The 26,109-nt window shown below is 39.2% G+C and overlaps 1 protein-coding gene across 1 annotated transcript in view; it reads right to left on the bottom strand.

Annotated features, from left to right (window-relative positions):
• Positions 1 to 26,109, bottom strand: part of NTRK2 (neurotrophic receptor tyrosine kinase 2) — a gene marked incomplete at its 3' end in the record, with an annotated part of 199,668 nt that overhangs the window by 48,793 nt on the left and 124,766 nt on the right. The window lies entirely within an intron of this gene.

Consider the following 26,109-nt stretch of genomic DNA (forward strand, 5'->3'; position numbering starts at 1 on the left):
GTATTGGAACTTAATTCCCTGAAAGTTGTAGTCCCCAAACATCTAGACCACACCAGGTGGGAGAAGGCTGATAAACTTTGACTGTTAGTTGCACCACAATATCTAGGCAAACATCTTTCTCCTTCAGATGTTTTGTGAATTGAAGGAGCAGCAGGCTGTAAGTGCAAGACACTGACTTTTCTGCTAAGGGCCAAGGAAAGAACATCTAGCAGAAATACAGAAGTGCTGGATTTATTATAAAGGAAGGCTAATATTTGCTCCTGGGATGCAATGACTGAGAATCTACCGGAAGTTCAACAGATAGGATAATTCCTAATATGATGTTAAGTCTAATGGCAAGCAAATCACATCCTAATTTTTCAGTACTAGCTGCCGTTCTTAGTCTCTCTCTCCAAATGCCTCTCTCTTTCTGAGTTGATAATTACAACATTTGGTGCCAAGCAGCTGTCACTGAGGAACAGGAGCTGCCCAAATACTTCCGCTGCACAATGCATGCAGGCTTATTGGCTAATTTAGTACACTATAATGAACTCTCCCACTGGCTTCCTTCCATCCATAGCATGGGACACAGTGAAACATAGACTACAAGCTTGGACATTTTGTTCTGATGCATCTGAAAGGAGAGGAAACAATTGGGAGAATCTGTACTCACAATTGTCCCTTACGCCCAGCAAACTCTTGCTTAAATAGTGAGCATCCGGAAAACATCCAAGAGTGGCTGTGATTGTCAGAAGGGTAACGGATCTAGCCTTTTGACAGATGTAAGGTGCTGCTGAATACGTATGCACATGGCCAAAGGGCAATTCACACACCCACACACCCACACACACATAGGAGGGAAGGGGAGGGAGGGAGAGAGCGAAAAGAGAGAGAGAGAGACTGGTTGACTGGAATGGCTGTTTCAGCTTTATTCCGATTTTCACTTGCTTAGACTAATGAATTTGACCTTCAAATAGGCATCAATCTTTTGGAACTTCTAAATTTACTCTAACTTTTGCCTAATTGCATGGTTTAAAATCCTGTTTCTCTCCAAGAAGCTTAGTGTATAAATTCCCCCCTCCCTTTTTTATACTAACAAAGAGACAGGAATGAGCCCATGGTTACTCTACAACCTTTTTGTTCATGCAGACATTTGAGTGTGGTCTTCCTCAGCCAAAATCCAACATTCTAACGAATTCTCTGTACTGGATATCATAGTGCCAGCAAGAAACAACAATTAAGAAAATCAAGGACCTGCACAACACCTATAATAGTTGGGGGAAATAGTTGTGGATGAGTCAGAGGATCAATCAGCACAAATTCATCCTATACAGGGCTTGGGAATTTTGATAGGGGGAAAAGGGTTGATTCAGCCTAGCATCTCTAATTATTACTCTAATTAGTCTCCCTTCTACAGTCCTTGAGGGAATATATAGGCCTTCTACAGTCTGTTTTACAGATTGAGAATTTGAAACTTAAGGCCAATTGTTCTGTTAAGAAGACCAAAATGACATTCTGATTAATTAGGAATCCTTAATTTTGCAGTTTTAGCTAAAAGAGGTGTACAAATATTATACACAAATCATGTTTTCCTCACTCTTTACTCACTATGTCATTTGAATCTCCTATTAACAGAAGGTTAAAAATGTCATCTTCAGATATACAATGGATGTGACTTTCCCCTCTATTTCTCAACAATATGAAGCTATTACTTATTTTTTAAAAACCTTCTGTAGTCAGGGTTTATTAAGCATGTTCCACATACTGCACAAAAACCCTCTGATGTTCATACCATTAAGCCTGTGTGAAATGCTATCACATTGCTTCCAAACACACGCCTTGATCCTATCACTGGAATGGTCTGCTTAGAAAAAGTGTTTCAACTCAAAAAATAAAGTGCTCCTCCTCAATGCTGCCAATATCTCACTTCTGTCAGACACACTGTTTTATCTGGAATATTTTCTATGCAGATACTTACAGATGAAGAAAACAGGAGAAGGCCAGGGGAGCAACTACTTGGCCAAAAACAGTTGAAGACCTGGATATTATCCCAGACCTTGGGGAGATGTGATTGTGTGCACCCTTCTAGTAGATAAGATAACTTTTAAGATAAGATAACTTTTATTGTCATCTTCCTGTATACACAACGACACACATTAAAATGAAATTTCGATTCACCGCTCTTAAAAACCCACCAACAATGTCACCATCCTAAGGATAATAAAGATAATAATAACAGCAGCATCCAAAAATGCCAAGTTATACAAAAATGATAACATCACACACATACACACACACAGAGGTAAAGATAGAGATTGAGATAGATATTAAGCACAATCCATTTTGAAAACATAGCAGAAAAGAGTCTTGAGAGTTCACAGGATTGATACTATATGGCACAAAGCCTCCACCCAGAAGGTAACAATGAAAACTGGTCATGGAGAGGATGTGTAGAGTCCTTGATAATACTGCGGACCCTGGTCAATCAGTGCTTATATACCATGTCCTGGCACCAAACATTTCGTAGGACAGCTCTGAGGAAGCCCCTTGAGCAAAATGAAGCATCCCATTCAGTGCCTGGCCTAAGTTTAGAGGGTACCATTTGAATCATAATAAAAATGAAATGAGCAGAACTCAGTGTCAGGAAAGGAAGATTTATATATGTGGAGTATATGATCACTTAGAACAGTGATGGTGAAACTTTTAGAGACCGAGTGCCCAAACTGCAACCCAAAACCCACTTATGTATCATCGGGTGCCGGGTGGGCGTGGCCCTTTGGGTGGGTGTGGCCAATTGGGTGGGTATGGCTGCAGTGGTAGCTGCAGACTGGGTGGGACTAAAAAGTTCAATCAATCAATTCCAACTTTGCGAGACCTTTTTTCCCCCACGAGAAGTTGATTCATTGAACCTTTTTTGGGGGGTACATGGCAGCAGAGGCTGAAAGTGAAAAGGTTTTATAAAACCCAGCTGAAGGCCTAGGACTGGGTGATGACATGCGTGCCCACAGAGAGGGCTCTGCATGCCACCTATGGCACCTGTGCCATAGGTTCGCCACCACGGACTTAGAACATACAATAATAGGATTGGAAGGGACCCTGGAGGTCTTCTAGTCCAACACCTTGCTCATGCAGGAGACCCTATACCATTCCAGACAAATGGTTGCCCAGTCTCTTCTTGAAAACCTCCCGTGATGGAGCATTCACAACTGCTGCAGGCAAGCTGCTCCACTAATTAATTGTTCTCACTGTCACAAAATTTTTCCTTAGTTCTAGGTTGCAGCTTCCTTTAATGATCTTCCATCTGGTACTTCTTGTCCTGCCCTTAGGTGCTTTGGAGAATAGGTCCACCCCTCATAAAACTAAAAAAATCCTTCTCCAAGGCACATTGCTTGCTTCATTCCAAAAGCACAAGAAATGAAAAGTTAAGAGTCCAAGGATTTCCAATAGCTGATCAGTAGGCCAGTGTTTCTCAATCTTAACATCTTTAAGAACTTTGTATGTTGATAGCTGTTATAAATAAGATCGGAAGTTGCTTCTATAAGTATTGTTTTTTGGTTTTGTTTGACTTTTGCTTTGCTTTATAGTTTTTTTTCAAGCCTTTTTCTTTAGCCTTATTTCTTTTTTTTTCTTCTATATTGTTTTGTGTTTATCTGTTAACACTGTAAAAAAAAATCTAGCTATATATAAAGATTTATGGACTTCAACTCCCAAAACTCTGAGGGACTCTGAGAGTGGAAGTCTACACATCTTAAAATTATCAAGGTTGAGAAACAATGCACTAGGCACAAGGTATGGACAATGTTTTTGGTGCTGCATTACTAAATTTTAAACCTAAGGTAAGCTTTTATGCAAAAGCTCTTAGGAGTCCTCTGACAATAAACAGGCATGCATCTAATTCAGCTCAGAATGCAAATGTATTTGGAAGCCACAGTGATTCCCAAGGAGGTCATTGTTCTCAGGCACATTTCATGAGCTTTGATACCTCTTGGTTACATCCAGTAACACCATTGCTCCTCTGAGATGTTTTGAGTAATTTGGCTCAAATACAAGTTCTGCAAATCTGATGGTTACAGGCTAATATCTCCATGCTTGCTCTGCTGGCCCAATGCATTCACTGGCTCCCAATCACTCCAATGGATGTGTTTCCTAGAAGGGTTATGACACTAATGGCTAATTAGAAGTCAATGGCTCCTAATATAAATCAGCTGATCGATCCAGAACTCAGCACATTATACACAAAAACATTATGGCAACATGGTTAATCTAACAAGGGCAGAAAAAGAATGATCTCCTTCCATATATCTCAGATATCATCAAAATGAGTTGAATCTTTTCTTGGAAATAACAGATCCTACCAGAGATACACTGGGATAATCAAATTTAATAGTATTGCAACACCCTATGGAAACAATTTCCATAATTTAACAATGTATCTTATGAAGTATTTGTTTTACTTTTGTTTTTATTTTTTGCACATTCTGATTGTATGAGTTGAAGTTCTAGAATTATAATGAAAGAAGAAAAACTTCAGATATAGTTTAAGATGTAACCTAACCCTTGGAGTCACAAATCCAAGCAATCTGAAGACTTGTAGACCTAGAAAATCAGGAATGATTTTGTAGTTCAAAGGAATAATAAACACTGGTACAACTGCATGAAACATTTGAGGGCTACATAACTAAGCAATACATTTAACTACGACAATTTTTAATAAAACATATTTTTTTAAAAAATGTTTAAGAATTAAACATGGCACATGCTTAACATTTACTCAACAGAAGCTACTGACAAGTAAATATATTGAAAATGCCATGCTTTTGCATCTGTGAATTTATTCTGAGGGCTACAAAATGCATTACTTTACCTTTATCTTTATTTTAGAACAGGGGTGTCAAACTGCCGGCCCATGGGCCAGATGCGTCAAAGCGAAACTGCACCCACCCCATTGCCGGCAATGGCAAAAAAGTCGTGATACGTCACGACACAACACATGAGGTTGCGAGTTTGACACCCCTGTTTTAGAAGAATAAAGTACATTGAGGGGCTTTTCTTAATCTGCAGATAGGCTGATCACCAAATTTCTGATAAAAATGATAACTTATTCTCACTTTATTCCTGAAAAGGCTCCATGTCAGTATTAAGGACATACAGGTAGTCCTTGACTACCATGAACACAACTGGGGCCAGAATTTGCTCTGGTAAGTGAGTCGTGGCTCAATTTACACTCTATTTTGCCATGCAAATCACTGCACTTAAGTGAATAATGTGGTTGTTAAGCAATTCCAGCTTTGCTCCATTGACTTTGCTTGCCAGAAGCTGGCTACATGATATTACTCCAGGACGCTGCAATCATTTTAAATACATGACAGTTGCCAAGTGCCCGTTTTGGGATCACATGACTATGAGGATGTGGGGCGATGGTTGTAAGTCACTTTTTTTCAGTACTGTTGTAACTTGGAACGATTGCTAAACACCAGGTTATAAGTCGAGCACTACCTGTACAGTAGTCAGGGAAATGATTCTCAGCAAGTGATACAAGATCAGTCCAGATCAAAAGCGTCCTCTGGGTGAAAAGCCGTGCAGATACAAATACAGTTATGCTTTCCCTTCAGAATACATGTCAGTAAGGCAACGAATGGTTCTGATTTAGGAAGCCTTCCTTCTGAGGGGTAATAAACTGAGTTTCAAAAACCGATTAGCTTGAAAATGCTTATTCATTTAGCTAACCTTTAAACTGTCCTTTGCAATCAATACATTTTACTAAGATACCCCTGATTATAGTTAGGTTTCTTCCAACCTTAAGTGTTTAAAGAGGAATTGAACAATTAATTCATTATTGATTATTGATCCCGAGATGATAGGATTTTCGTTAAATTTGGTTGAGTGAACAAGCGCCATAGGTATTACACATACTAAAAGCAACGATCTATAAGGTGCTGCAACTACATCCCAGAAGTCCCTAAGCAATCTGATCTTCACTGACTCAGAATTAAATTGCATTTTATGCAGATGAACTGGATACAATCAGTCCCATGGTCACATAAAATGAAGGAAATAGAATAAAGATACATGACTTGAAAGCTGTGTGAAACACAACAGCTGACAAAGATGTCTGGGCTTCACAAGACCCTCACCTGACGTGATCTCCCCACAAGACCCACTAACCACACAAAGCCTTTATAAATAGAGGGACAACGATATCCCCTCAACTCTGCTGAAGATGTAACGTAGCCTGGTAACAAAATGTTCACAAAGCAACGCACAGGTTCGGAGAACAAACCTCCACCCTCATCCTATACCCAAGCTACAGATATTTGCCACCATTGCAAGCATCAGGAACTGTTTATGGATATGCATCTATGAGCTGGTTTCTTACACTCATTGATTAAGCATTTACTCAGATTCTGGAATAGTACCTTCAGAGGGAATCCCACCTCACACATACCATGTCTCCATCAAACTCCTTTACTGTCAAAGGAGATCCAGGTGGTACATCTGATAACAAAACAGATAGGATGGCAAGTTTTCTGAAATCTCATATGACTAATCAAAGAACTGCAGTTAGGAAGATAACCAGTTCCTCTTCATCATGGTCTCTTTGATACACAGATATAACTGAGTGTAATGGGCTGTTAGTGAGTAACATGTTTCTTACCTGGAATTTTGTCTGGACATCAGACAAAATGACAGAAAAGAGGATGTCTCTTCCAAAGGTTGCATCTATGTGGAGGTGGGAGGTTCAATATGTAGAGTTGTACAGTGATGAAAGGCTGAACCCATTTGGCAACTTGGGACAGCTTCTGCAGGGTAGTAACTGGAAGAAAGCTGCTGATGCTGCCAGCACACTTATAAAATAAAGGCAGATCAGAAGGAGGCACAGATGTCTGGCTAGTTCACAACAAAATTATCAGAGAGAAAAACGTACCCTTTAGATGCATCCTAGAAGCAAAATAATAATAAAAAAAGCTGGTCACGTGAAACACTGCTGCACACTAGAGGTAAAAGAAATAAGAAGTTGAAAGACATCCAAGGGATGAAATAATGTTTCCAACATTGTTGGGCAGTTGGGAAAAAGATAGGTAATCTAATGTTTTGATTCAAGTAGAAAACTGCAACCAGGTTTGGAAATAAATATCTGTGCAAGAAATGATGTTATTCAATGAAAAAAGAGACTGAGAGAGTCCCTCATAAATCACGCAGTTCTCCAACACAGCAAACAAATATATGGCTACCAAAAACTCTACTTTTCCTGAGAAGAACTAAATCAGGATGTAGCAATGGGAATCAAAATATTTCAATCTTAACATGATGAAAACAAGAGGTTCCAAGCTTGAAATGTCAGGAATGCTGGATGATAAAAATGCACAAGGCCTTCATGAAATGCTTTATCAGCAATTTAGAAAAAAGAAAAGTAATTCCTGACAAAGGAAACAAGAAAATACCACAAGATATTACTTTATAGAAAAGACAACAAATCTTGTTGTTTCAGGTGCAGCAGAAAAGCCAACATAAGATGGATCTGATATGGGATGGGATTAAATTGTTGTTTCCAGGTGAATTCTTCAAGTTACTTCTCTTCAGCCACATAAGAAGCCCTTGTGATATATAATCCTTCTGCTTGTTCCCAATAGGGTTTGGGAACCAAATCTTCAAAGCTGTAAGGCAAAGGAAATTGAGACCTGCAAAGAAAATTTCCTCTTGATGGACAGAAAATTTATTGGATCAGCTCACAAGGCAGAGATATTCCCAGCAGGTGAAAAAGAGGAGATAATTGTATATTCAATATTGACAGAGATTCTGATTTTGGACACTTGGGCATTGCTTACTTATCAATCCAAAGAACAAGCTCTTCAGCTGTTCACACAAAGGTTATGGGCTAAGGAACTGAAAAAGTTTCTGGTTTGGTAGGCTGGGAGATGAACATAAAATAATAGAATTGGAAGGGACCTCGGAGGTCTTCTAGTCCAACAGACAAATGGATGTCCAATCTCTTTTTGAAGGCCTTCAGTGATGGAGCATCCACAAATTCTGAAGGTAAGTTATTCCATTAGGAAATTTCTTCCTAGTTCCAGGTTCCTTCTCTCCTTGGTTAGTTTCCAACCATTGCTTCTTGTTTGTATAAAATAACATCTGAAATCAGTATAGTCCAATTGTTGAGATTTCAACAGCCTAATTTCCCCCCTCCTTTCCCCCCCAATACATGTGTTGGTTTTATTCAGCAGTCAAGAGTACAAAAGATAGACACTTCCAATATTGACTGTGTCCACTCTGTGGAGAATGGTTGCCAAGACCACAAAAGTGTGATAAGAATGCAGTTGAAAAAATCTTTTGTCAATCTTCATCAATTGACAGCAATCCAAGGAAATATGAAACGGATATCCATTTTAAGAGAAAATAAAAGCATCACTGAAGACCCTGGAGATTTATCCTGCTCTACTGGGAAAAAAGTGAGAATTTTCCTGTTGCTCCACGATGCAAATAAATCAGTTGTCCCAGCTGGATTTCAAGAGGTACATTTCTTATGGAATATTTGGTTGAGACCATTTCCAGTTTTGCAATATAATCTGGACAGTTTGACCATACAGACAGTCTTGGAAAGCTAAAGTTGCCCTCCACACTTTCAGTGTTTGATGCAGATGACACAGAGGTGTGCTCCCCACTGTAGTGAAAACATGCATCATGAAGAAAGGCATAAAGGGAACATCTCCAGAAAGATTGTCTGAGAACAGCCACCAGTGGAGGGATTCCTAGATGTAGAGTGGAATGGAGAAGAGGAGATGTCACATCCAAGTTCAGAAAATTAGAGTGGATGGACCATACCTGGAGGGGGCACATTCAGATAAATGAAACAGACATTTGAAGGGCAGTTGCCCTAAGGCCCAGCAGTTGTAGGATGGTGTCAGCTTGTTAAAGAGGAAATACTGTGCGGAAACACCCAAAGTACACATTGGTAACAAACAGAAGAAAGTTTCTCCTCTGTTAGTATCTACAGTTGCCTATCTGAATGGAGTAATCTTTGAGGAAGAAAAGAGGTATTCTCATAATTAATCCATGGGTTGAGAGATTCTAGGAGCAGAAGTCCTTGAGCTATGTAGCAGGATAGCTTTTGGTGAGAATATATGACTAAGAACCAGACATTTAAATAAGGGGACAAAATGATGCTTTGGAGACATAGAAACAAATTGCACATGTCATATATTTACACAAAAGGCTTGGGGCCCTTGGTAACCCATAAGGCAAAATGTTACCAATGGTAAGTAGGTTAATCTGTTGTGAAACAAAGAAAGGGGTAATCATACTAGATACATTGAAGCTTGCATTCTGCAAATTATTGGTGCAAAACATATCTCTTTCGGTCTTGAAATGACAGTTTCTCATAAATAGTTAATGTAGTTAGGATTCAACACTAGTGTGAATATATGCTGATATAACTTTGAAGATGCTTTTGAAGATGCAAGGCTTGATGTGGATCTAGCCCAGAACTCACTGTGATAACCCTGTCAAACAATCAGTAGAACCTGAAGGTTTAAGGCAGTTCATTTACCTCAGGAAGCTTCAGCTTGTCCCTTTTATGACTTGTGGACTTCAACTCCCAGAATTCGTCAGTCAGGCATGCTGGCTGAGGAATTCTGGGAGTTGAAGTCCACAAGTTATAAAAGGGACAAGTTTGAAGACCCCTGATTTACCTTGAAAGAGAGACTGTTCTACTATGAGAGCTCCAAGCCACAGGACAGTTTGCTATTCCATTTGAAATAGTCTATAGTTGTGACATGAATAAGGCCATGGACAGAAGCAGGGTGGAGACAACATCAAGTTGTTGCAGTTCCCTTTGCATTCTGTTTTATGAAATTCTAAACACTTATTTAGAGTGGTGTCAGTCTTGCTGCTTGAGTAATCTATCCTCGCTGAAGGGAAGTTCCTCAGGTCTAGCCTTAGCTTTCAGCAAAGTGGAGCCAGCTGTAGTAATGCATAGTGATGGAAGATGCTATCATTTTGCTGAGTCAGCGGTATGACAAAGTGTATTTAATTCCTACTTGGCTGCTTTTGTTTGAGGGGAAAACACAAATGGATCCTTTACTTCGCTTCTCTGGCAAATGAGATAGATATGGGGATACGCTTTCCTACCAAAAATATTTATTTTGTCATCTTGTTAATATGGCGGGAAAGAGCTCTTGAAGGGTATAACCTCCCTCCAAGTCTATCCAATTTTTTGCCATCCTTTGTTTATTGAAGTAAAAAATACTGCCGACAGTGGATACCTAATTATTATAGTACAGGCAGCACCGAGATAGGACACAAATACTGGAATATGAAAATAGCAGTCTTTCTTTTTTTACTTCATAAAAGTATGCAGCGTGGTGAGAAGTCAATGGCATTGAGGTTGATTCAACTCAGGAGTGTCTGGTTGTCCTCAGCAAGAATGGAAGCACTGGAAAGAGGACTTGTGCAGTGGAATAAATAGAAGGCTGCCAAAAGACAACACCAAGAAGACTATCCTCATACCCATTTTTTCCCTGTATGTAAAGTGCCTTCTTCAGAAAAGCTGGGTATTTGGTCTCTTTCTGAACATCAGATGATTAGCATCCCCTCTTTCTGGTTGAGAAATTAAATAACTTTTTTTCCAGTAATCTTGTGGACACAGTCCAAAGAATTTAAAAAAGTGATACTTGAAACAATCAGTTTGTAAAACTAGAAAAGGTGGCCTGAACTTTCTAAGATATCATAAGCTATTATCACCACATTACAGAAAGCTTTGTTTTCTGACGCTTTCTCCAACAGACAAGATTTGGACAGATCCTGCAAAATAAGTTACTGTTATTATTTACCTATCATCTCAGATCTGATGTAGAATGGGGACACTGGATACTTCTTTTCTGACCTAAATTAAAAGCTGGATCACTGGCATAACATGATCTTGGCATGATCCTGAAACCTGGTTGTGTGAAGTGGGGAATCAGCATATCATAGCTTGCACTCCGCTGGGCTTATCAGCAGTGACAAGGACCCCAAATCACTGTATTTTCTGCTTTGAAACTACAGCAAGAGGATTCACAATCCTCTTACTGCAATATCCAGAAAGCAGTCATCTGCTGATAAGAATTAAGATCAGAGGGAAATGAAAATTCTGTAGCTCTACTGACCTTCTTGCTTCCTGAGTGGGCTTGCTGGAGGCACTTGCTGCATTGAGGTTCCTCAGCTGTGAGTCCAGGTGGATTTAAATATGCATGAAGATGTGGCTATCTCTGAAATAGAAGCATTTTGGGGACCTCTCGGAGGTAATAACTGGTTCTACCTATATCCTATGCATACATTTCATCTGCTTTTTGCTATTATGTTGGAGAACATTTTAAAGGTAGAGGTCACCTTTTCATTCATTATGTTGAAAATATTGGTGAGGCACCATATTTCTGCAGAGGCAGGAGGACTATTGAGGAAACCCATTGCCATAACACATTCCAATCTGGATTCAGGTCTTAGTACAGAACTGAAAACCCCTTGGTCTCTCTTGGAACTGAAAAAGGGCATGTGTCCCTCTTGGATTTTTCAGAACTTTTCAATATTATTAATTCATGCTATTTTCCTGGCCTATTTTCCATGCATATACTGAGGGGAATAGTTGTATGGGGGAATCCCATAATATTTATTTATGTATTTGCTTATTTGTATCTTGCTTTTATTATTTTTACAAATAACTCAAGGCAGGCAACGTATCCAACATACTTTCCTCGTCCTATTTTTCCCACAACAACAACAACAACAACAACCCTGTGAGGTGGGTTGAGCAATGAGTGATTGGTTCAAGGTCACCCAGATGGCTTTCATATCTAAGGCAGGACATAATAGTTACATTCTCAAAATATGATGCTAGGGAATATCTACTCAACACACCTGTGCAGACACACACACACACACACACACACACACACACACACACACACACACCAAAAGAACCTGTTTAGGGGTTTTTTTCAGGGTTTGGGTTTTTTAAAGGTAGGAATGGGAGCAGTTTACTTCTCAAAAGTCTCCCATTCCGACTTTTAAAACCCAGAGGGGGGTGAATGGGAGAAATAAGCATCATTGAATTGTCCTCTGAAAATTTAGGACACTCTTTTGGTAAAGAAGTTATTTTTTCAGTTTTGATTGATTCATTAACAGCAAATATTTCTAAATCATTCTGATATGATCAAACTGATTCATTCTCCTGGCTTTTTAGTTAATAATAATCTTTTCTATGAGGGCTATTCCTGAAAAACACTAAGAAGCTACAGTTCCTCCAAAATGTGACAGGGTTTGTGACTGATTCCAGAAGGTTGTTATAATGATAAGCATTTTAACACTCTCTTTGGAAGCTGACTTCATACACTAGTACTTTCTAACATAAAGTAGAACACCACCAAACGCTACAATAAAAACAGCAGATACTATAATCCTGAGCCCTGAAGAGCTTTATAACTCAATACCAACACTTTGAATTGGAAGAGGAAACAAATGGGAGCTTGTGAAAATTGGATAAAATTGGTGTAATGTTTTCATCATCTCGGCCAATACTCTTGCTCCAGTATTTCGTACTAACTGAAGCTTCCAGATCTTCTAAAGCAGCCTCATAAGATGTTCCCAGAAGAAAAAGATTACTGTAGCAAAGCTATTTTCATTTAATTAAGACCATAATTGGTACTGCAGCCTAACCTGGTAAAAGGTACTTCATGCCAGAGAACATGGACCTCTAATTGTAAAGATGGATCTCAAAGCACCCTCAATCTATAAGCTTTGACCCCTTTGGAGGAATACCATGTCTTCCAAACTGGCTGAACATCACTGACCTGGACAAGTAAACCATCCACTAAAAAGCATTTTTACCTTGTCCAGATTGAACTTCAATTTGTTGACCTTTATCTAGTTCATTACTGTAGGCATTAATTCAGCATTTCTACTGTCTCATCGGAATCTGATGAAAAGGAAAAATGGAGTTTAATGTCATCCACACACTGATGTCACTCTAAATCTCTGAATGATTTTGCTTAGTAATTTCACATTAAATCTTAAACAGCATGGAGAACAAAACCGAGCCTTGCAGAACTCCACAGTATAAACACCACAAAGTAGAGCAGAAATTCCCTAGTGCCCTCTTCTAGAAAAACCTATCCAGCTCTGAGTGGGATTACTACAAAGCTGTGTCAACAAATCCTTTGTTCAGAAAAAACTTTCCTTCATTATTGAAGGATGGTGCAGAAAACAGCTGAGAGGCTCAGCAAAATTAACAAGATCATAAAACTCCTTCCTTCCCAGCAAAATTCATCCCATAGTGTGACCACAATGTTTTCAGTATAAAAAAACAAGTAAATTCTAATTAAAAGAGATCTGGAAATCTAATTTCAGCCATGAATGGATTTGATCAGATTCAGCCATTACTTTTAAAACACCTTACTTAAGAAAGGCACCTTAGTCACAACAGAAAAGTGATTCAGGTCTCCTGGGTCCTGCAATTCCCCCCCCCAAAAGTGGTGTCACAATGGCCTCTTTTAAGAGTCATGTACAGACAAATTTATACATTTCATGGTCCATCAAAGGACAGCCCATTCCCTTAGATCAGGGGTGTGCAACTATGGCAATTTTGCAACCTGTGGGACTTCAAGTCCCAGAATTCCTGAGCCAGCCAAAATACAGGGAGCTGAGGTCCACAGGTCGTAAAATTGCTGTTCTTGCCCACCCCTGCCTTAAATGTAATAAACATGGGAGGCCAGGGGAAAGAAAATACCTGAGTGAACAAACTCTACCAAGCACCTTTTGACCACATCCTCAAACTGAGAATGGAAAGGCATTCAAAAGAATTTGACCTGACACTAGCCCTCTACTGGACTCCCCAAATTGTAAGGTTTAAGGCATAATGAACAGGACTAATTTTATCCTCCAAGACTCTAACCAACAGCTTACAGAAGTTTACAAAGAATTATGTATGATATGAGCTTTGCTAGATTTCAGAAGCCACGACCTGCTTGGAAAAACACCCTTTCTCTCTCTCTGTCTCTCAATCAAATTTTTATGCCACCCATCTCCCCTACAAGGCGACTCTAGGAGGCTTACAGATTATACTAAAAACTATGTTAGAAGACCGACGCCATAGTTCTTATTGAAACTCCATCCATTACTAATTTCTTTCTAAGTACATTAATATTCAGGATGCTGGCTTTCTAAGTAGCTTTTGCTGTGTGTGAATTTTTTTGGGTTTCAAATAAAAGAAGTAAATTCATAATAACCTTTAGTCAAAATATAAACATGTGTGGCATACCTGCTGTGCATCAAAGAGTCTCCAGACCCCAGTTGATTTGCTGCTTTAATCAGATTTTTCTCCTATTTTCCTAGTTAAGCGTTTTAGTGACTATTAATTTAAATTAATTTAACATGGCCTAGAGCACCTGTTTACCAACTGGCCAAACATCTGCTTCGAAAAAGAGCTTTTTAGTGGGTCTATCGATTGCTCAGTGAGAAATTGTCCATTATATTTGTGCATGCTATGCCAAATACAATCTAAACATCTGGATGTCTGTGCAACCAAACATATTACATTTATAAGCCACCCAACTCTCTGACCACAGGTGTTTAATTCATTATTATTGGGCAGGTTATGTGCTTGTTTAATTAGAAGACAGGTTTGAATTGTATGCATGGATTTTCATTGTGTTCTTTTCAAATTTCAATACACCCAACTCTCAAACTAGGCGTGAAATAATAACAAAAGTTCAATTGTGCCTAACTCCATCTTCTCTTCCCTATTCTTTCTTAATTATCTTGTGTATACATGCAAATATTAATAGCACAAGGATGGATCTTGGAAAAGACATTTTTAAATCTCAGGTGCATTTATCAGCCAGGACATTCAGTGACTGTCCAAAGTTACAATAGTGCTAAAAACGAGATTTATGAATTGTGGCTATTGCAGTGCCCCTGCTATCACATGATTGTGATTTGGGTACTTGGCATCTAGCTTGCATTTCTGACAATCACAGTGTCTTTCAGTCACATGATCGCCATTTGCAATATTCACAGCTGTCTTCTGACAAAGTCAGTTGGAAACCCATCAGGGGGTTGCAAGTTGGGAGTCATATGATATCATGACCTCTTTTAGGGTCAGTGCTCTTCAACATGTTCATGAATGATCTAGCTGAGGGAATAGAAGGAGAGCTCATCAAATTTGCAAACAACACCAAGATAGGGAGAACAACTAACACTTTAGAGGAGATTTAGAAGGAACTTGACAGTCTTGACCATTGGAACCTTGCTAACAAGGTGCAGTTTAGTGGTGAGAAAAGAAAAATCCTGCACCTAGGAAAGCAAAATCAAATGCACAGGTATAGAAGAGGCAGTATCTGGCTGAAGAATAGTAACTGTGGGAGAGATTTATGTGTCCTAGTGGACCACCACTCAAGTATGAACCAGCAGTGGGCTGCAGCTGCAAAAAAAAGGCAGTGCAGTCTTAGGCTGCATTAACAGAGAGGGATAGCATCAAGATCACAAGAAGTAATAGTATGGCTTTATACTGCACTAGTGAGGCCACACTTGGAATACTAATTCCAGTTCTGGTCACCAAGATACAAAAAAGACACTGAGACCCTAACAAGTGTGCAGAGAAGAACAACTAAGATGATCAGGGGTCTGCAGGATAAATCATATGAGGAACAGTTAAGGGAGTGATTTATGTCTACCCTAACAAAGAGAAGAATTAGGGTGACATGATAGCTGTCTTCAGTTCATGAGGGTCTACCACAAAGAGGTGGGGGTCAAGTTATTCTCCAAAGTTCCTGAGGGTAGGACAAGAAGCAATGGGTGGAAGCTCATTAAAGAGAGGTCCAACCTGGAATTGAGGAGAAATTTTGTGACAGAGAGAGCAACTAATCAATGGACAGCTTGCCTCTGAGTTGTGGGTTCTCAAATTCCAATGACAACCATTTGTCCAAGATGACATAAGATCTCATGATGTGGGCAGGAGGAAGAAGACTTCCAAGGTCCCTTCCAACCCTATGATGCTAAGCCCTCAGTGAATAAAAGCAAACAGCTGCTAGATATTGGTCTGCCTTCCTTTTTATCTGCCTCTTGCCGCTCTTTCTCCTGCAACTTTTCAAGACTAGTATTTTTTATCACGAGTTTCACAGAGTGACTATTTTAAGCATTCTACTTCCCCTGCCTTCGTTAGCAAAACCCAGCCAGCTGATTATCTACAAATTCTGCTTCTCCCTTTTCAAAGGAAAGCTTGGGTCAAAAAGTACTCGATTATAATGAATTGCGTGTGGCTGTAAGAGCAGTTAGAACTTAAAATGTTAAGGACTTTAGAAATTTAAGTGTGCCTTGCTTACCGTGCTACCTCAAATGGTATGCTGAGCACAGAGGCAAACTCCCGAATGAGCAGCGGTTAATTTTGTTAGCTACTGCCATGTCAGTGATTACCTAAGCCCAACATATGAATGAACAAAGGGACCTCGGATGCATGTATGGTAGCTGCCATGAAAAAGAGTTCACCATATTGAGAGGATGGTGACTGGGAATTGGTGCTCTGGTTAACAGCATGATTACTGCAATGCACAAGATATAAATCTGCAATTTAAGTTCTCTGGCAAATAAGTTTCCATTCATGTCTGGGGAAATTTGCCCAAAATTATTCCAAGGGCAATATTTTTTTTTCTATGAAGAAATGCAATGCTTGAAGATTTAAGATTTAAGTCTACATATTAGAAAGAAGATGGATAAAAGTCTTGAACGTGAAAGATATAGGGCTTTTGAGTCAGTAGGAAAGTACACTGATGTAGACAATTATGCTGCAACTATAGCCTAATCTTCACTGAGCCTCAGCAAGGAAGCTGGGCAGTTCTGCTGTCCTTGCACAATTTCATACCAGGAAGTTTCGAGGCAGGTTCCTCTATCCTTCTATCTACTGGGAGAAGGTCTATCATCCCACAAAATGAAGCCTTCTTGTGGTCAACCTATCAGAAGATATTTATACTTATGTCAAAGCATCCCCATCCCAGAAGTATGCCTACGTGTTTGGAAGAGTGTGGTTTGAGATATAAAGCAGAGAAGTTGGAATTGGAGAGTTTTCAGTGTTACTGTATTTCTAGAGCTTCCAACAACTGAAACCAATTTCCTCCGTGAATCTATGTTAGTCAGGGAAGCGGTCTCCTCTCTCACAAACCCTCATCCCCCATTGTGTTTGTGAATGTGCATTTATCATATATTTTGCCTACTTTATAATCTTACCCAGCACACAGACCCACACACTCACCCAAAATGTACCCATTACTAGATTCTTGTGCGATGAATCTATCAATCTCCATAGAATTCAGTGTTTCAAGGCTAAGAGACAAAAATCAGGTGTTCAGTCTTTCTCACAACTAAGGGGAAAATAGCCAAGGCCATGGACCAACAACTGGATAGGGAAGGTGTGTTTCGGCAGTACTTGCTGGGCCATCTGGACCATTTCTTACAGCATCATCTCCATAATCCATTGTGTCATCCATTCTTCATGGAATGTTTCATGTTGGGAAAAGAAGGAAAGTTCCCCTTTTAAACTGGAACAAGAATAGCTGGCTTAGCAGTGGTTGGAGATGAGACTTAGGGGATATGTCCCTCAAACACAGCAAAGAGTTTTATACTGCAGCAGCCAGGATGTGACAATGAACCCACCAAACAAACCATAGTCAGAAGTAAATCTCCACCTTCCTTTTTCCCCCCAAAGCACTTTCCTTAGACCCCGTTGAGGAATTCTTGATATAATTTCACACTCTAATGATGACATTTCTTTCAAATATGCAGGGGTAAACTTGGCTACCATTGAGGATGTTTGATATATTGTTCTCAGTAAACAAGCTGAGCAATCTTAACACCTCTTTCATTCAGACATTGATACAATCACAAAAGTATTTTCTGGGTGCACAATGTTCTCCTGACGTGCATCAGGAGTGTTACTTCCTAGAATGTCCATAGAGCAAGGGTCCTCAACCTTGGCAACTTTAAGACTTGTGGACTTCAACTCCCAGAATTCCTCAGCCAGCTTTGCCATACAGCATGCATGATTGCTTTGGCATTCCATAAATTTCTGGGAAATACCCTAGCGAAGAGAAAGTTCCAGGCCATTGAATGATTAAAAAGAAAATTAAAGACCTCTTATCCACCTTGTGAGTAAAGGTAGCCCTCAACATATGACCACAAGAGCCCAAAATTTCTATTACCAAGCAAGGAAGTCAATTTCATCCCATTTTACAACTTTTTTTGCCACAGTTGTTAAGCAAACCACTGCAGTTGTTAGGTGATTCATGCAGTCGTTAAATGAATCTGGCTTCCCCCATTAACTTTGTTTGTTGGAAGCTGGCTGGAAAGGTTACAAATGATGATCACATGACCCTCCCCAGGACAATGCAACTATCATAAATAAACACAGGTTGCCAAGTGCCCAAATTTTGATCACATGACCACGGGGATGCTGCAATGGTTGCAAGTCTGAAAAGTGTTTGTAAGTCACTTTTTTCAGCACCACTGTAACTTTGAACAGTCACTAAATGAATGGTTATAAGTTGAGGACTACCTGAATCAGAAATTGGCAAGCTTTTATTATGTTTTTATTTTATCTTGCTTGATCCTGCTCCTCCAGTCTGGATTAGGAAAGTGGCAGGTAGCATAGAATAATTTGTTCAGATTTCTGTAGTGTATGAAATAATCTAATAGGTTCAATTATCAGATACACATTTCTCTTGAAATTGCAGGGTCTGGATCCAATCTGAAAACAGAACATTAAACTCTGAAAATTATAGAGTGTTTTTTTTTAAACCTAGTACACCACCTTCAAATTAACCCTCAGGTCTGCCTTTCATATTCACTCTCTGATAGTGCTTCAAAGGATCTTTGTGTTCCAATAAAGGTTTGGAAACAGTGTTTAAATAAGAGTAATATCCAACAGCTCTGTTATCCATCTTGAATTTTGGGACGTTAATTTAATTATGTCCATAAAAATTCTCTAGCACTCCAGCTAAAAACAGTTAGTACTTGTAGACTTGGAGAACAATGAGATTGCTGCCTTTCCCAATGTTTTTTAAGTCCAATCTGATAAAGAGTTTTGGAGAAATTGAAAAATACTTTATGACCTGGAGGAGGAGGAGGAGGAGGAGGAGGAGGAGGAGGAGAAAGAAGAAGAAGAAGAAAAGGAGAAGAAGCCAACAGAGTATTCCACACATTAATAGGCTACTCATGTTGCTTCTGATTATATCACTGTGGAAACAATCCTTTGGAAGCAACAAAGTTACTATTATAATTGAACACCAGCTTGTCAACAAGAAGTCTGTTGAATCAACAATTGCTTTTATTCCAGACTCTCCTCTGGAACTCTTGCCAGAGGCAAGGAACATAATGCAAGTACAGACACTTGATTAATTACATGATCATTTAATAACAAATTAGAGAGAAGTTTGACTGATTCGTGAATAGTTCTTTTAATTTACTCCTAGCATTCTTACCTTAATGTTTCTGAGATATTTTAATCCAAAGATAATTAACAACAAACACAAACACAAATTCATTAGGAATTAAAAATTAAACTCTTTTTTTTTCCACTGCAGCTTGCAGACTTCTTTTTCTTCCTTTCAGCTGACTCTTGCCATTAAAGTAAAGTAATCAAAGTAATCATAGCAAATAATAATAATGGATTTTAGAACAACTTGAATAATAGCCTCACATTATGCGCTATACCAGGGGTAGGCAACCTCGGCTCTTTTATGACAAGTGGACTTCAACTCCCAGGATTCCTCAGCCAGCATGGTGGAACTATGGCTCCTTCATGACTCGTGGACTTCAACTCCCAGAATTCCTCAGCCAGCATGGTGGAACTATGGCTCCTTCATGACTTGTGGACTTCAACTCCCAGAATTCCTGAGCCGGCATGGCTCAGCTTGGAAACCTCTCCCTTTCCCCTCAGCGTGGCTGACTCAGGAATTCTGGGAGTTGAAGTCCACGAGTCATAAAAGAGCCGAGGTTGCCTACCCCTGTGCTATACTGAATCAAGCATACAAACAAAGTACACTTTATGTGCTTAACACATAAAATGGATACCTATACGAGTGCAGCAGAATGCACAAAGACTTGAATGAGACTAAAACCCTGGTCACACTGAATGCCAGACTGCACAAAAGTCCCTATGTACATATAGGTGTGTCTGTGTAGGACCCCCTTGGAGGAAATGAACTCAGTTCATGGGAGGGGGGCATTGCCAGCAGGACGCACAAGCACTAAGGGGCAGAGCACAGTCCTGTTCCCTTCCTCCTCTTGTTCTCTGAAAGCATGAAAAGGTTCATCAGAACTGCACTAGGGTCCATCTGAAACATATAGAAACAGTAAACATCACAGTGGCAGCTGTAATAATAATGGCAGTGAAATGGATTCTAGATTGATGGATAATGTACAGGTAGTCCTCAACTTACAACTTTTCATTTAGTGACTCTTTGAAGTTACAACGGCATTGGAAAAAGTGACTTATGACCATTTTTCACACTTATGACCATTGTAGCATCTTCGTGGTCACATGATCAGAATTCAGCCACTTGGCAAATGGCTTATATTTATGACGGTGACAGTGTCCCGGGGTCATGCAATCACCTTTTGCAAGCTTCTGACAAACAATATCAATGGGCAAGCCAGATTCACTTCACAACTATATTACTAGCTTAACAACTGCAGGGGTTCACTTCTCAACTGTGGCAACAAAGCTCGTAAAATTTGGCAAAACTCCCTTAACAACTGTCCTGCTCAGCAATGGAAATTTTGGGCTCAACTATGATCATAAGTGGAGGACCACCTGTATATATTTGAGTCAACATTTTCGCCAAGAAGGACCATAGATTCCATTTATTGGAAAATATTGGCAGCTGCCACATATTGGATACTAGAGTAATTCCGAAAGAACAGGCTTTTTTGAGTTGAAGGAGATTATCTGGATGAGTTGGAGCCACTGTCTATTATACATAAACAATACACAATGCATAATCGGAGTGGACGGCTTTTGAGCACAACTGAGGTGGCAACCTCATTGCAAAATTCCTCATAAATACATAATTGACATGGAATTCCTTTGAAACTTGTGCTTCAGTTTTGGAAGTTTATTTGAATAAATTATCTAGGAATTTGGATGGAATGAATTTCTCCTCCATCTCTGGGGCTTGTTTTTTTCTGCACTAAGGACAAACATTTCATTTCCCTTAAACAAGATCAAGAAAAAACACTTGTAGGAACAGATTTCAATATGTGGAAATATTTACTCTGGTTGGATTAATGTAATTAAGCGATAAAATTAAACTAATTAAAAGTTTAGAGATGAAGAGCTGGTGCTTGGATTTGTTTTTGGAAAAATCTGGCTTACTTTGTGATAATCCTGTACATGTTGGACATCTTGAAAAGAAGGTTAATTAAATAGCTGGACTCAAATTTGGGTGCACAGTTCACTGCCTTCCCAGCTTCTGATGTTCATTAAAAAAATAGCCATTCTTTGTGGGGAAAGGAAAGGAAAAAGGAAAGGAAAGGAAAGGAAAGGAAAGGAAAGGAAAGGAAAGGAAAGGAAAGGAAAGGAAAGGAAAGGAAAGGAAAGGAAAGGAAAGGAAAGGAAAGGAAAGGAAAGGAAAGGAAAGGAAAGGAAAGGAAAGGAAAGGAAAGGAAAGGAAAGGAAAGGAAAGGAAAGGAAAGGAAGGAAAGGAAAGGAAAGGAAAGGAAAGGAAAGGAAAGGAAAGGAAAGGAAAGGAAAGGAAAGGAAAGGAAAGGAAAGGAAAGGGGAAAGGAAAGGAAAGGAAAGGAGAGGAAAGGAAAGGAAAGGAAAGGAAAGGAAAGGAAAGGAAAGGAAAGGAAAGGAAAGGAAAGGAAAGGAAAGGAGGAAAGGAAAGGAAAGGAAAGGAAAGGAAAGGAAAGGAAAGGAAAGGAAAGGAAAGGAAAGAGGAAAGGAAAGGAGAGGAAAGGAAAGGAAAGGAAAGGAAAGGAAAGGAAAGGAAAGGAAAGGAAAGGAAAGGAAAGAGGAAAGGAAAGGAAAGGAAAGGAAAGGAAAGGAAAGGAAAGGAAAGGAAAGGAAAGGAAAGGAAAGGAAAGGAAAGGAAAGGAAAGGAAAGGACCACTCTGACTGATTACTGTTCAAGATTACATGTTGAGAAAAAATGAACTTTGATAGGGTTATCCAATATGATATTATTTAATGGTTTTAATCATATAAAGTTCCTTTTAACTTATTTTCTTAGGTTGCTTCCTCTTTTGGTTTCAGTGGTAGTAGTATTTTTATTGGCATGAAGCCAGGGTCACAATTTAGAGAACAGTTGAAATTTGGAGGGGGGGGGGGAAGTGACTCAGGCATGGGAGTTAAGCTCAGTCTTCTGAGTCCAAGTAAGCATATACATCAGTTTCTACTTGCTTAGCAAGGACATATGAGTTCCAAATCAAGCAACAATTCTTCAAATTCTTATTTATGGCTATAGAATAAGCTGTCCTTATTATGAAGTGAACTTATTTGGTATTCACATATCTGTTTTACAATCTGTGTAAATGCATGTGTGAAAATCTGTCATCAGAAAAATACTGATACAGCTTTTGTAATTTGTTCTGTTTCCAGCGTAATGTATTTTGTGGGTTAGGATTTTTAACACAAGTGAAATTTTTAACACAAGTGAAATAGGCAAAACATTCATTTCTACAAGAACCACAACTAACACCTATTGACCACGTAAACCAGGGGTCTTCAAACTAGGCCCCTTCATGACTTGTGGACTTCAACTCCCAGAATTCCTCAGCCAGCGTGCCTGGCTGAGGAATTCTGGGAGTTGAAGTCCACAAGTCATAAAAGGGCCAAGTTTGAAGACCCCTGACGTAAACTAACACTATTACTGAAGATTGGGGATCCACTGACCTTGATTACAGTTAGGTTGGTGCAACTTAGTAACATCAACCAGGGTGGTCAGAACAGGAACGATGCCAGTTGTGGCACTCCAATCCAGTCCTTTGGGATGTACATTGATTTACACAAATATACAAAAGGGGAGGGTTTCAATTGTGTTTTAAAAGCACCATCTTGCCTTTTTTGAGCTGCAGATGCTACTGATTCAATTTCTCTTGGAAATATAAGCTTATATTTCCAGCATGGGGGTAACTGTGGAGATATACAGTTCAATAAATGTTTCATTTTTATTTTATGAAGTTGTAAATTTATATCACTGAATTAAATTAAAAGTTTACTAGAGATCGCCTGAGCGTGCACCGGTATGCTGCATATGGTTCCATTTTAGTGGAATGTCAGTAAAATCCAGGTTAGTGTTTAGACTGGAGATTCAGTGTGCATAAACAAGTGTAAGAACACTTGGGCTGGAAGTGGGCTTCGGTTACACATCTGGCCGATTGCCCCAATTTGGCAAAACATATCAATATTACTCATACTGTTATCAGGAAATGATGCAAATACGATGGGCATCTATCCTTTATTAACATTTGAAAATCTTGGGCAACCAAAGTGTGATGAGTCACAGACAATGGTCTATGATCCAATTATGTGAAGAACATGACTTTTCAGTTAGGGTTCAGATCTGAACATAGGCGGAAACAGCACTGGTTGTTTTGGTATGTATCTTTATTAAGGACCTGGGTGGTCAAAAATAATGATCCTATTACACCTCTTGGCTGTGTTCAGAACCATTGCCCATGCTGCTGTCCTGGTAAAGGATGGGGTGGGAGACACTCTTTTTGCTCCTTACTGACAGGACAATTTTAGCCACTATTTATTAAGGAGCAGCAGTTCAGCCCTTAACTCCTTGAGTGGTCTCCCAATGCTATTTAAATTCTGCATGGATTCTCCACTGTGAGAGGTCATTATCTGGTTTCTAGAAGCTGTGAGGAACTGGATGGGACACAGCTAAACTGGGACCTGCTTGCAAGGTTAACTGAAGGAAAAACCACATGAAAAAAAGATTTGGAATGAACTTGAAGAGGTAGAATTCATGGGAACAATAGTGGTATGACATTCCTCTGAATGCTGCAAATGCTTGTGGCCAAAAAAAGAAAAGAAAAAAGAAAAAGTGAATTAAAAACTAAGCAGAAATGCTATGAAAAATGTTGAAAAATGATAAGGCTGCAAGTGAAGATGGAAACCATTAAAATACATGTGTGATTTGCTTACAAAATGGCAGTGCAACTTGTTTCAAGTGTGCACAAAGGTAGCCTCTATGCTTGACAACTGGAAGAAAGCTGTTACTCATCCCCAATACAAAACATAGGGTAACATGTGTAAATGCCAGAACTACAGGGGAAATTAGTTTGTTAACTTGCCAAGGGTGCCCGCAAATACGTTTGGCAGAATTCTGTCCATACAGGTGGCCGTGAGCAAACTCTGGGAAATGTACCTCACTTCATGCTGAATTGATTTTTCTGTTCAACAGGACCCTGTGAATTGTATAGCTGTGACAAGGCTTGTACATTTGTTGATTTATAGAATATGCGTGATAAAGTGAGTAGGCTTAAATTACAGAATGTTTTATGCAAATGTGGAGTTGAAGGTTAGCTCTCGAATGCATTAAGGGCCTTATATGATGGAAGTAAATGAAGTATGAGAATAAACAGGATGCTTAGCAAACGTGCTGGGCTCAGTAAGGCTTAAGAGAAGGATATATAACGTTCCCATGGTTGTTTAAATGTATTTCAAATATGTTTGTGGCTAAAGAAATGCTTACAGTGATGGCAGAAATGTGCTCATTGGGGATGGGAATATTTGTGTACTTATGTATGCAACATGACACAGTGTTGTCAATAGATAGTTTCAACATTGCGGGATGGATCTGAAAATGCTTAAGTCTGAGATCATGGTGGTTGTTTTCCACAGAGAATATGGAGTGAAGAATTGTTAAAGATGAACAGCTAAAAAAAAACCCTGAGCAAGTAGAATGTTCATTAAAGATGAGACGGATTTTTTTTTAAGATGTGTAAATGCTGGAAGAAAGATAGTAAGCGGTGTATTATAAGGGAAGAACGTATGTCAAAAGAAGTTACATTAATTACATGAAAGTGGCTTTGCCCATTCAGTTATATGGAAGTGATAGTAAGTAAGGCTAGTCCTCAACTTACGGTCACAATTTACCTTTCTTGCCACAGTTATTAAATGAATCATTGTAGTTGTTAAGTTAGTAACACGGTTGTTCAGTGAATCTGTCTTCCCCGTTGACTTTGCTTGTCAGAAGGTCGCAAAAGGTTGATCACATGACCCTGGGACACTGAGCCGTCATAAATATGAACCAGTTGCCAAGTATCTGGATTTTGATCACGTGACCATGGGGATGGCTATAGCTGTCGTTAAGTGTAAAAAATGATCATGTCGTTTTTTTTCAGTGCCGGTGTAACTTTGAACGGTCGCTAAATGAACTGTTGTAAGTTGAGGACTACCTTTATGTTAGGAATACCATAGGAATAAGGCAGAGACAGTGGTCGTGGCAGTCTAAAGAAAGTGGGGGCTAAAGAAGGGACAGGGCTAGACATGAATGAATATGAATGAGTGTGCATTGAACACAAAAGTGAATTGTTGTTGCAAAAGATGTATAGGCTATGGAGAGAATATATGAACACAAAACAAATAGATACTAGGAAGGAGAGGTCAGAGGGAAAGCAAAGTGGAAAGAGGAAGATTCTCTGTCAGATGCAACTGATGAAATCCTCAAAAAGAGAGAAAGGTAAGGATTTTGGAGAACAAAAAAGCAATGTCCAATTCAGTGCATGGATGTCGTGGAAGTAAATATGATTTTCTAGGAAGAAAGATATTAATGCACTGAGAGTGTTATTGATGTAAACTAGTAATGTTTTATTTATTTTCTTATGCCATTATTGTGCCTTACTTTGGCTCAAAATTTCTTATTCACTTTCTATACTTTAAATAATGTTGCTTATCCCCAAAGGGAATAGGTGATAGAAATGTGTGTATGTCTGCTATTGGTTTTACCTCAAAGTCTATGGAATCAACTATCCTTTTTATCCACTCAAATATCTCTGATTTCACCTGAAATGTGTATCACAGTTTGATCACCATTTGACCTTCACTGTTCAAAAGATTTAACAATCACTAAAACTTATTTCACCTGCTGAATTTGTAAT

The sequence above is a fragment of the Vipera berus genome (assembly GCF_964194415.1).
Source record: "Vipera berus genome assembly, chromosome: 2".
Classification (NCBI taxonomy): domain Eukaryota; kingdom Metazoa; phylum Chordata; class Lepidosauria; order Squamata; family Viperidae; genus Vipera; species Vipera berus.